Source organism: Nothobranchius furzeri, chromosome 9 (assembly GCF_043380555.1).
Source record: "Nothobranchius furzeri strain GRZ-AD chromosome 9, NfurGRZ-RIMD1, whole genome shotgun sequence".
In the NCBI taxonomy this organism is placed as follows: domain Eukaryota; kingdom Metazoa; phylum Chordata; class Actinopteri; order Cyprinodontiformes; family Nothobranchiidae; genus Nothobranchius; species Nothobranchius furzeri.
Genome location: NC_091749.1, coordinates 37,198,221 through 37,208,463, shown reverse-complemented (window position 1 = coordinate 37,208,463; position 10,243 = coordinate 37,198,221). Strand labels below are relative to the sequence as shown.

General features: G+C 45.5%; 1 pseudogene; it reads left to right on the top strand.

The window, feature by feature from the left end:
* The first annotated feature begins 2,419 nt into the window (after positions 1–2,419).
* On the top strand, positions 2,420–3,399 carry LOC129153055 (ferredoxin-fold anticodon-binding domain-containing protein 1 homolog; annotated as a pseudogene).
* The last annotated feature ends 6,844 nt before the right edge of the window (positions 3,400–10,243 follow it).

The following is a 10,243-nucleotide window of genomic DNA, read 5'->3' as shown; positions in this document are numbered from 1 at the left end:
GCTCTAACACACTTGATTCAGTGGTTGAATCACCTGTGCAGCAGCTCATCAGGCTCTGAAGCCTGTTAATTACCTGCTGATTGGAAACAAGTCTGTTGAAATGTGCTGGATACCAGCCTTTCACGCCTGAAATTGAATACCCCTGTCCTAGGACTTCAGGAAGGGGTGGCTGGGACAAATGCCAGCCATTGCTATGCCACCGGGAGATGTACTGGGGTTAAAGTATAACGAAACATCTTGGTGGTCTCTAACTGATGACCTGCTTACGCCCAGGGAGGTAGTCAGGAGCACACCTGTGCACAGGGTCCTGGAGGGTGCGTTGCAGTTTGCTCAACCAATCTACAAGTGCTTTGTGGATTTGGAGAAGGCGTTCAACTTTGGCCAGAGGCCGAGCACAGGCATTCTGAACCACCTACAAACAGGCGCTGTTCTATATCAGCGGCAGCAGGGCAAGATGAGAGTCATAGCGTATGGTTCCCGTACCCTGAGTCCAGCAGAGAAAAAGTACCACCTGCACTCTGGCAAATTGGAATTTCTGGCAATAAAGTGGGCCATTTGTGAACGTTTTCGGGATTATCTGTACCATGCCCCATCATTCATCGTGTACACAGATAAACCACTAACATATGTGCTCACTACCGCAAAGCTCAACGCGACAGGTCACAGGTGGGTTGCCGAGCTGGCCAGCTACAACTTCACCATCCGTTACCGTCCAGGAAAGACAGACGCTGATGGCCTGTCGTGAATGCCGCTGGACATCGACATCTACATGGAGAGCTGTACAGCGGAAGTTGGACAGGAAGTCATAAGTGCCTCCATGGAGTCAGTAACGATAGAGCAGAGAGACCCTTGTCATAGAGTTGGAGTTATCCAGGTTAGTGCTCTTAAACTGATTAAAGATTCTGACACTGCCCAGCCTCTTACACCAGACCAGATTCGCAGATCTCAGGAAGCAGAAGAAGTCCTGTCCAGAGTGTTCTGGTACAAGTTGCGGGCCAGGAGACCAAGTAGAACCGAGGTGAAGTCAGAGGATCCAGCAGTCGCTACACTTCTTAGGCAGTGGTTGAAGCTTCACATTGACCAGAATGGCATTCTACACCGCAAAACAACCCACAGAGAGCAGCTACTGCTACCAAGAGTATATTGTCTCCTGGTGTTCAAAGAACTCCATCAAAACATGGGTCACTTAGGGGTAGAAAGAACACTCACTCTGATCCGTGACCGATTCTACCGGCTCCAGATGGCGGAAGAAGTTGAACACTTTGTTACAGAAGAATGTGAGTGTCTAAAGAAGAAAACAGACAAGCGGAGCTGCGCACCTCTGACCTCGATCCAGTCCACTTACCCATTCAGCTGGTGTCCATAGCCATGCTTACACTTAGAAAAGTGTAAGCATGGCTATGAGTACATATTGGTGATCATGGATAATTTCACGAGGTTTACCCAAGCCTATGCCACGAAGAATAAAGCAGCCAGAACAGTTGCTGACAAGCTCTTTAATGACTTTGCACTCCAGTTCGGGTTTCCAACCAGACTCCACCATGACATGGGAAAAGAGTTCAAAAACAAGCTCATGACAAGACTAAAAGAATTCTCAGGGATCCCACACAACACCATACCACCCACAGGGCAATGGACAGGTGGAGAGATTCAACCGAACCCTGCTGTCCATGCCGCAGACCCTGGAGGACAAAGATAAGGATGATTGGAATGGGTCACTGGCCAAAGTTGTTCATGCGTACAACTGCACAAAGAGCGAGGCAACAGGCTTTGCCCCACACTACCTCATCTTTGGACGTTCTCCACGTCTGCCCATCAACCTTAAAAAGGATGAAGCTCACGTAGACTACGAGAACTATGTTAGCAGGCGGAAAAAGAGAATGCAGGAGGCCTACACAGTTACTTCTCACACAGCTACGAAGGAAGCTGCGCGAGGGAAAGCATACTATGACAAGAGAGTTAAAGGAAGAGATCTTCGGATCAGCATGGAACAGGCTGCAGGAAAACTGGAAATTAACCAGTTTTCCTGCATACATTTTTTAACACATTGAAAACCAGACTGAGCACCCTTGAGACAGATTCCCTGTGTTTTAACTGCCTTCAGTAATTTAGTACATAACATGTCTGTGGAGCTGAAAATTTAGTAACTGTAACTTTTGCTGCCTCTTGGCCAGGACTCTCCTGAAAATTAGGTTTTTAATCTCAATGGGACCTTCCTGGTTACATAAAGAATAAATAACTAACAAAGTAGTTAAACGTCGAATATTAATATTCAACTATCTAAGCCTTTTGGATTATTATAAGGACAATTAGACATTTCAATGTTTTATTAATCTCTATTGAAATCAACTCATATTGATGTATAAAACATTATAAATGTTGGGTGTCATTTTGCCATAGGATTTAATGTCACCATAGAATGAACAACAGTGTTTGGTCTGCTGTAGCTACGGCGGTCTCCTTGTGCTATTCTCTTCAGTTTTCAGATTTAGTGTATTTCTTGTTCAGCTGTATTCAGGTGCTGGCCGAGGATGGGGAAGTTCACGTCTCCCTGTGCAACGGTCAAGGCGGCACACCGGCGGATAAGCCAAAGCGTGAGTGGCATAACAGCTGGCAGGTGGCCGCTATGGCAGCAGAAGCACATTTAATCCTCAGTGCTGTTTGTCCATTTGAAAACGAGAACTATCCAAGCTACAAGTGCACTAGATACAGGTAAGAAACTAAGGTGAGTGTTGACCTTAAAGAGCAGAAGCACCTCTTAGTGTTACCCCCTGTGTGTTTTTGGTGTATTTGAGGCTGTTTTGTTGTTGCGCAGGAGCCAGGACAAGGGCTTTCATGTGGAGAAAGTTTTGCTCCACATCTTTTCTCGCAGTTTCCCTTACATTCCTGTTCAGATAACTCACATGGAGGAAGTTGTTGAAGGGGAGAATGCCCACTACATCATCCCGGCAGAGCTGAGTGATTATGTGTTCAGGTGCGGTAACACAGCTGCTCTCCTGCTGTCCAGTACAAGCCACTTACTGTCTCCTCTCTGTCATCAGGAGCTTTCTCAGTCCAGAGTCTGTCCATCCAGTCAAGTTGGTGCAAGATTTCTTTCTAAAGGGACTGTTGGAACACTGGCCGGTTTCCGTGGCAACTGCCTCCGCTCCCTTCCTTATTGTGGCCAAACGGCTGCATTCATGATGCCACGGAGTTGATAACTCGCAGTGTTACTGGATCCACCTGCTGCAGAGAGACCTCACCTGTCCCGCTGAAGGAAAAGATCCAAACATACAAGAAGCATCAAGTGCTTCAAAAGCTGCCTGCAATAAAGAGAACAGGATGAAGAGCTTATGGCCGGCGTGCTCCAGTGATGTTCACCCTGAGTGTATAGAGCTGGTTGGTTGGTTGGTTGGTTAGTGTTATGTGTATAGAGCTGGTTAGTTTTATGTGTATAGAGCTGGTTGGTTGGTTAGTTGTACGTGTATAGAGCTGGTTACTTTTACGTGTACAGAGCTGGTTAGTTTTACGTGTATAGAGCTGGCTAGTTTTACGTGTATAGAGCTGGTTGGTTTTATGTGTATAGAGCTGGTTAGTTTTACGTGTATAGAGCTGGTTGGTTGGTTAGTTTTCCGTGTATAGAGCTGGTTAGTTTTCCGTGTATAGAGCTGGTTGATTGGTTGGTTGGTTGGTTAAGTTTTACGTGTATAGAGCTGATTAGTTTTAGGTGTATAGAGCTGGTTAATTTTACGTGATAGAGCTGGTTAGTTTTACGTGTATAGAGCTGGTTAGTTGTATGTGTATAGAGCTGGTTAGTTTTACGTGTATAGAGCTGGTTGGTTGGTTGGTTGGTTAGTTTTCTTTACTGTGTCCTGTCTGGCTGTGAAGCAAGCAGAATTGATGTCTGAATGCTGGTGACAAGCCTTACAGATTTACTCTCAGGTGGAGCATCAAAGCGCCTGCTTTTAATGTCACGCCTGATACTTAAAATTTTATTGTTATTGTTGTTGAATGCTTTGTAATTCCGACCAGACACGGAGACAGAGGTGAAAGAGAAAGGAAAAGAAAAAGTGTGTGTGTGTGTGTGTGTGTGTGTGTGTGTGTGTGTGTGTGTGGGGGGGGGGGGGGTTCCACAGAAATAAACAATGAACAAGAGTCTGCTTCTAGACCCGCAGAAAAAGACAAAAAAGCAAAAGGACAAAAAAAAAGGGACACAACAACAATACAACAAGATCTAGCTATCACTGCGTCAACTTGATGAAAATTTGTAATCAACATTGCTTAACTGAAGAATCACGATAATAAATCACAGTGCATTAAGTGCCCACCATAGTCTTAAGACCTGTGTTAAACGTGCCCAAGCCCATACTTTTGAGAGCACCATGTGAGCACCTGTGAGTGTACACGCGCTTGTTTATTTAAGGTTTCTCTATAGGAGCGTCCAACAGAGAGTGTGAGGGACCACAGATCCGCCCCCCCCCCCCCCCCCAAAGATGCGCAGGAGATGGGGGGAGCTCCAAGTCCCAGAGATCCAGGCGCTTCCCCAGAACACAGGAACCCCAAGGAGACTGCATCCAGAAAGGCCCCCGCCCCCCTCGAGAGGCACAGAGGATCGCCCCGGAGGGCCACAACCAGCAGCCGGCAGAGTCCTGGGAGACATCAGCGGCAAGCCCACAGGCCCGCCCGCAGCCTCCCACCCCCTAGCTGGCCAAGCCCGGGACCCAGCGACCCGGGACCCAGGGGCGACCACCCCCGCCGGGGACCCAGCAGAGCCCAGGGACCCAGACCCCACCAGGCAGCCACTGGGATCTATCAGGCAGATGCCAAAATCTTAAACCCCCAGACCCGGTTGCCACGAACACTCAGGCAGACCAAGGCACAACCCCTCACACCAGGTGTGGCAGGGGGAGGGGAGACGAAGATCTATATCATCAAGAGAAGTTCCAGGAGAGGGGAGGAGTCAAAGGCCCCACCTGACATATACAGTCATACACAAACACAGTCACACACTCCCTCCCTCATGCTCACACATGCACATACAACCCAAGACTTACAAAAATGCACGCCGCACACCCACTCATGCTCCCCATACACACCCTATTCACTCTGGTCCCAGTACTGCTGCACATTGGGTACAACCATCACCGGTAACCAGAGTTTGACCCTTTCTGCTGGGGTGCTGATGAGCAAGCTCCCCCGCCCAATGCTGAGCACAGCAACCTACCACCCCAGACCCCAACCAGACGGCCAGATCTCCCTCCTAGCCTCCAGCCCCAGGAAGCCAAGCAACAACAGAGGTGGCTAAGACCCCTAGTCTCCCTCCGCCTGCTCCAATATAGTGTTGTGTGATCATGAGGTGTATTCCATGGCTGTGGTGAGTTGGCAGTGCGGTCATCATCCGGCCTATGCCAGCTGATGCCACCGCACCACCCCACTTACACCCTCAGCCAACAGTGTCTAAGTGCGGTTTAAAATTGGAAGTGGGCACCGGCACCCGGGAGGAGGCTGAGATATCCCCCTGCCAAATGCCGTTTAATGTGCTCACTCCCAAGGCCCTAAGTGTGTGTTTGTGTGGAATGTCGTCAGTGGAAGTGTATAAGGTGCAAATAAAATTGGGGGGCAGGTTGCCACAGGAATGCGGAAATGGGGTCCATACCCGCACTCCCTGACTTGCCCACCCCCCAAGGTCCTACTTGTATGTTTGTGTGATGATGTGAGGGAGCAGGAGGAGAGAAATATGCAGGGATGGGGAGGAATGGCTGGTTGGGCTTAGCCCTCAAGGGAGCCAGCTACCCTACTGGCCCCAATAGGCACCTCTGTTGTCAAACTGCCACCCAGGGCATGGAGACCCCAGCCCATCCTGCCAGGGCCCAAAGCAGCAGCATTACAGAGCCTCACGGAGTCCGAGGGCACCAACCCAGCCCCACCCCAGCAGAATATCTATGCCCATCCCTGCATTTGCACAACTTCCAAAATATATAAGACATGGGACATCCAGGTAAGGTTGGGTCCTCCCCCTCCTGGACCTCCCCCTCCCCTGTGATGGAACGGCAGAGGAGCCAAGGTCTACCTGAGGCCCCCGAACCTGGGCCAGGCACTGCTGCGTGTTCCTGCCTTCTTCCCGGCAGCATACATGTCAGGACCCGACCCCCAAGGCCCCGCCCAGATCCCCACACGGGGCCGGCCACCCCCAAACCCCGAGCCCCCTGGCCCCCACCCAGACCCAGCCAGGGGCATTGCAGCTGCCAGGCTGTGACCCATGGCTGCCGCCAAGATCCCCAATGGGCCCCACTCACAACCGCCAGTAGTCCACCCCCCGAGGCAACCCAAGCACCTCCAGAGGGGGGCAACGGTCCCCCAGTCCCAGACACCCCCAGTGAACCCACCTCCAGGGAACATCTGGATACTCCAAACTCAGACCCCACATCCCCCCCCCCCCACCCCATCCCGCAGGACAACATCAACAGCCCCCCACCCTCACTATGTGATGGAACCGATCAAAGGAGCCCAGAGAGATTCATCTGAAGTGGAAACAGAGGCTATATCAAGAGCAATATGATCTAACAAAAGAATTCTATACTGGTTAATGCAGAGAGTTTCTCTATTTTTCCAATTCAAGAGGATAGTTTTCTTAGTGATGCATATGGCAGTCAGAACCACGTGAACCACAGATGTTTCAATCGGGACATCGTCCAGGTTTCCCAGTAAACAAAGAGAGGGGGTGGTTGGGATATGACATTTCAGAGACTTTGACAGGTCTTCACACACTCTACCCCAAAATTCCTGGACAGGTGGACAGGACCACAGTGCATGAATGTAATTGTCAGGAACGTTGTTTGTGCACTGTGTACAGGTGTCAGATGACACAAACCCCATCTTGAACATCCGATGACCTGTATAGTGTACTCTGTGTAGAATTTTGTACTGAATTAATTGTAAATTGGAGTGTCTGATCATTTTAAAAGTTTTTAAACAAGTTTGGGACCAGAAGTTCTGGTCAAAGCTGACTGATGGATCCACCTCCCATTTTTCAATAGGGATTACTATTCTATTGTCTATTTTGGACAGTGTCTTATATACTTTAGATGGTAGTTTGGGGGGTTTGAGATTATAGAAGTCTAATACCCTTGGTGGTGTTTGTAATTCTATTTTATTGAGCTTAACTTTTTGTTTTACTACAGATTTAATTTGGTGGTATTCTAAAAAGCTATTCTTATCTATTCCAAATTGGGAGACTATTCTATTAAATGGGATGAAGTCCAATCCTTCATATATGTGTTCCAGGTATAGGATTCCTTTATTTTTCCAGTCCGGAAGGTTCATCATTTTATTCTTTTGCAAAATATCAGGATTATTCCAGATAGGTGTACGTCTGCATGGTACTAGTGAAGACTCTGTCATTTTAAGATACTCCCACCATGCTGTCAGAGAGGTGCTGATACTAATACTTTTGAAGCCTTCATGTTTTTTTATGCTTAAGCTAATAAATGGTAAGTCTGAAAGCTCTATCGTATTGCAAAGTGTCTGTTCTATATCTAACCAGGACTCATCTAGTGGGTTATCTTGCAACCATCTTGGTATATATTGCAGCCTGTTGGCTAAGAAATAATAATAAAAATTGGGTAGATCCAGTCCTCCTCTGTCTTTGGTTTTCTGAAGCGTTTTTAAGCTAATTCGTGGAGGTTTGTCCTGCCAAAAGAATTTGGTAATTGAGGAGTCCAGAGATTTAAACCAGTCAGCTGGTGGTTTGTTTGGGATCATTGAAAATAAGTAATTTATTCTGGGTAAGACCATCATTTTAATTGTAGCAACTCTCCCCATGAGTGATATTGGTAAGGATTTCCATCTTGCAAGATCATCTTCCACTTTCTTTAAAAGTGGGATGTAGTTTAGTTTGGTTAGATCTGCTAACTTGGGAGAGACATTAATTCCCAGGTATGTGATATTCCCTGACTCCAATTGTGTATTAAGTAAATTGACAAAAGAAAAAATAATTGGTAGAACTGTGGATTTTAACCAGTTTATAGAGTAATCTGAAACTTTTGAAAAAGAGTTGATCAGTTCTATTGAATGACAGAGAGACGATTGAGAATTCCGGAGAAAGAGTAAAACATCATCTGCATAAAGACTTATCTTATGTTCTATTTTCTTACACTTTATCCCTTTAATACCTGTTGTTTGCCTAATTGCTGCCGCTAGTGGTTCGATAAAGATAGCAAACAGTGAGGGGGAGAGTCGGAATCCCTGCCAGGTCCCCCTCTGAAGACAGAAGCTAGCTGATATTTGGTCGTTCGTCCTGACACGTGCGGTTGGCGAACCGTATAATGTTTGTAGCCAGTTTATGAAGAAGTTCCCAAAGCCAAATTTATGTAAAGTTGCAAATAAGAACTTCCAGTTAACTCTATCAAAAGCCTTTTCTGCATCTGGTGATAATATACTAGTTTCTATGTTTCTACACTGTTAGACTTTACCTATCCACTTTACGGTAATAAACTGGCAACACTGTTGCAGCATGATACCGTGATGCATGGTTAACGGTAACTTACCACTTAGTGTTGATCCCAGAATTATACCGTATATTATTTTGCTGTAAAAAACCCTTTGACTGCATGGCGGTGAGATACTGGCAACAGCGTTGCCAGTATCTCACTGGCAACAGTGTTGCCAGTAAAATACCGTAATATATTTCACAAGAAAATTACATCAATTACGCAACATTATACCGTGATTAATAAATATGTGTTGTGCTGTATGTTTATGGTATGTTACCGTAAGCTCATTTCAAGGTATGCTGCAATACCTTTTCCAGTGATTTACCGTAAACATACACTTTTGCTACTGAAAATAGTCAACGCTGTCAGAGGGTACTGTGTTTTTGTGGGCAGTAATTTACCTTTTTCATGTCATATTTTAATAAGATACGAGTGAACGGTAACATACTGTAATAAAATAAAGGCTCCCAAAATAAAAGGTTTATACTTGTGCGCGCACACACACACACCTGCACACTTGTTTGTGTAATAGTTGGATATATTTAAGATCAAGATGTAAACAAAATGCACTGGATTATCTTTTTTTATTTGATTTCTTCCATTAAAACAGAAAAACATACCAATAGCCGGTAAAAGTCTCTTCAATAAAATGCTTTGTAGTTAAACATCCAGAATGGTATAGTGAGAAGAAATTGGCAGCTGATGGTCATAATGTAAAAAAGAAATGAATCAGTGACCTGTGTGACCTACAGCTGATAAATAGTCAGATGTATACAAAATGTATACAAACCTTTCTTAAAAGCAAGTAGTAGTTTACATATTTGAATTGGTGTAAGAAAATGTTTGAGATCTTCTGCCTTTACTAACAGAAGGTCACTTATTTTGTTGGACACCAATGACATCTTTCAGGTGGTCTGCAAAGGACAGTACTTTCTGTCTCTCCAATTCCGGCAGGATGCATGTGATTTCATCCTCAATTTCCATCACTGAAATATAAGGGGAAAAAATCATGAAGAAACTGAATGGTGCAGGGAGACAACAAAAAGATCTGCCATGTTATAAAGGGGTATTGGGTAATAATTCATCAGACTGTCAGCATTTACACACAAACTTCTGTCTGTAGGGCAGTGTAGGCAATAAAGTCCAAGGTCAATAAGGCGTACTGACTGATGCAATTCTAGCACAAAGTACCATTTAGAATCATTAACAAGTATCACAACTATCTTCCCAAACTCAGTTCTCTCATCAGTGTGATCTACTACAACATGACCTTTGACATATTTGGTACCTTTGTAGACAACTGCTCACACATCTAGCATGTTATGATTAGAGACATCTGCTTTTGTCACAGCATCCTGAGTGGCAGAGTTGTAAAGATGATGTCTATAATCATTCGCTTCTCCAATGATTTGAATTGTAGGTGGAAATATTTGCCCTGCCAGTAGGTAGGACTGCAGTAGCTGATGCCGTTCAGCCAGAGTCTTGCATAAATTTACAAAGTTATGCACTTTTCTTGAACATTGTTTGAAATAAGAGTGCTTGCTCTCAAACCTAAGAGTCCATAAATGAATAAGTGGCCCAAAGTGAAGTATAAGCTCTGGATGATGTGATAGGAAGTCATTTTGTGAAAGTTCCTGAATAATATTGTTTATAGATGCTTCAGGTATATCAAATGCATAAAGTTTATCAAACAGTTTTCCAAGAACATTGTGCACTCCAGAGCTGTGAAGATCTTGGAATTCCTCTATGATGCACTGTATAGTGCTGGCTGG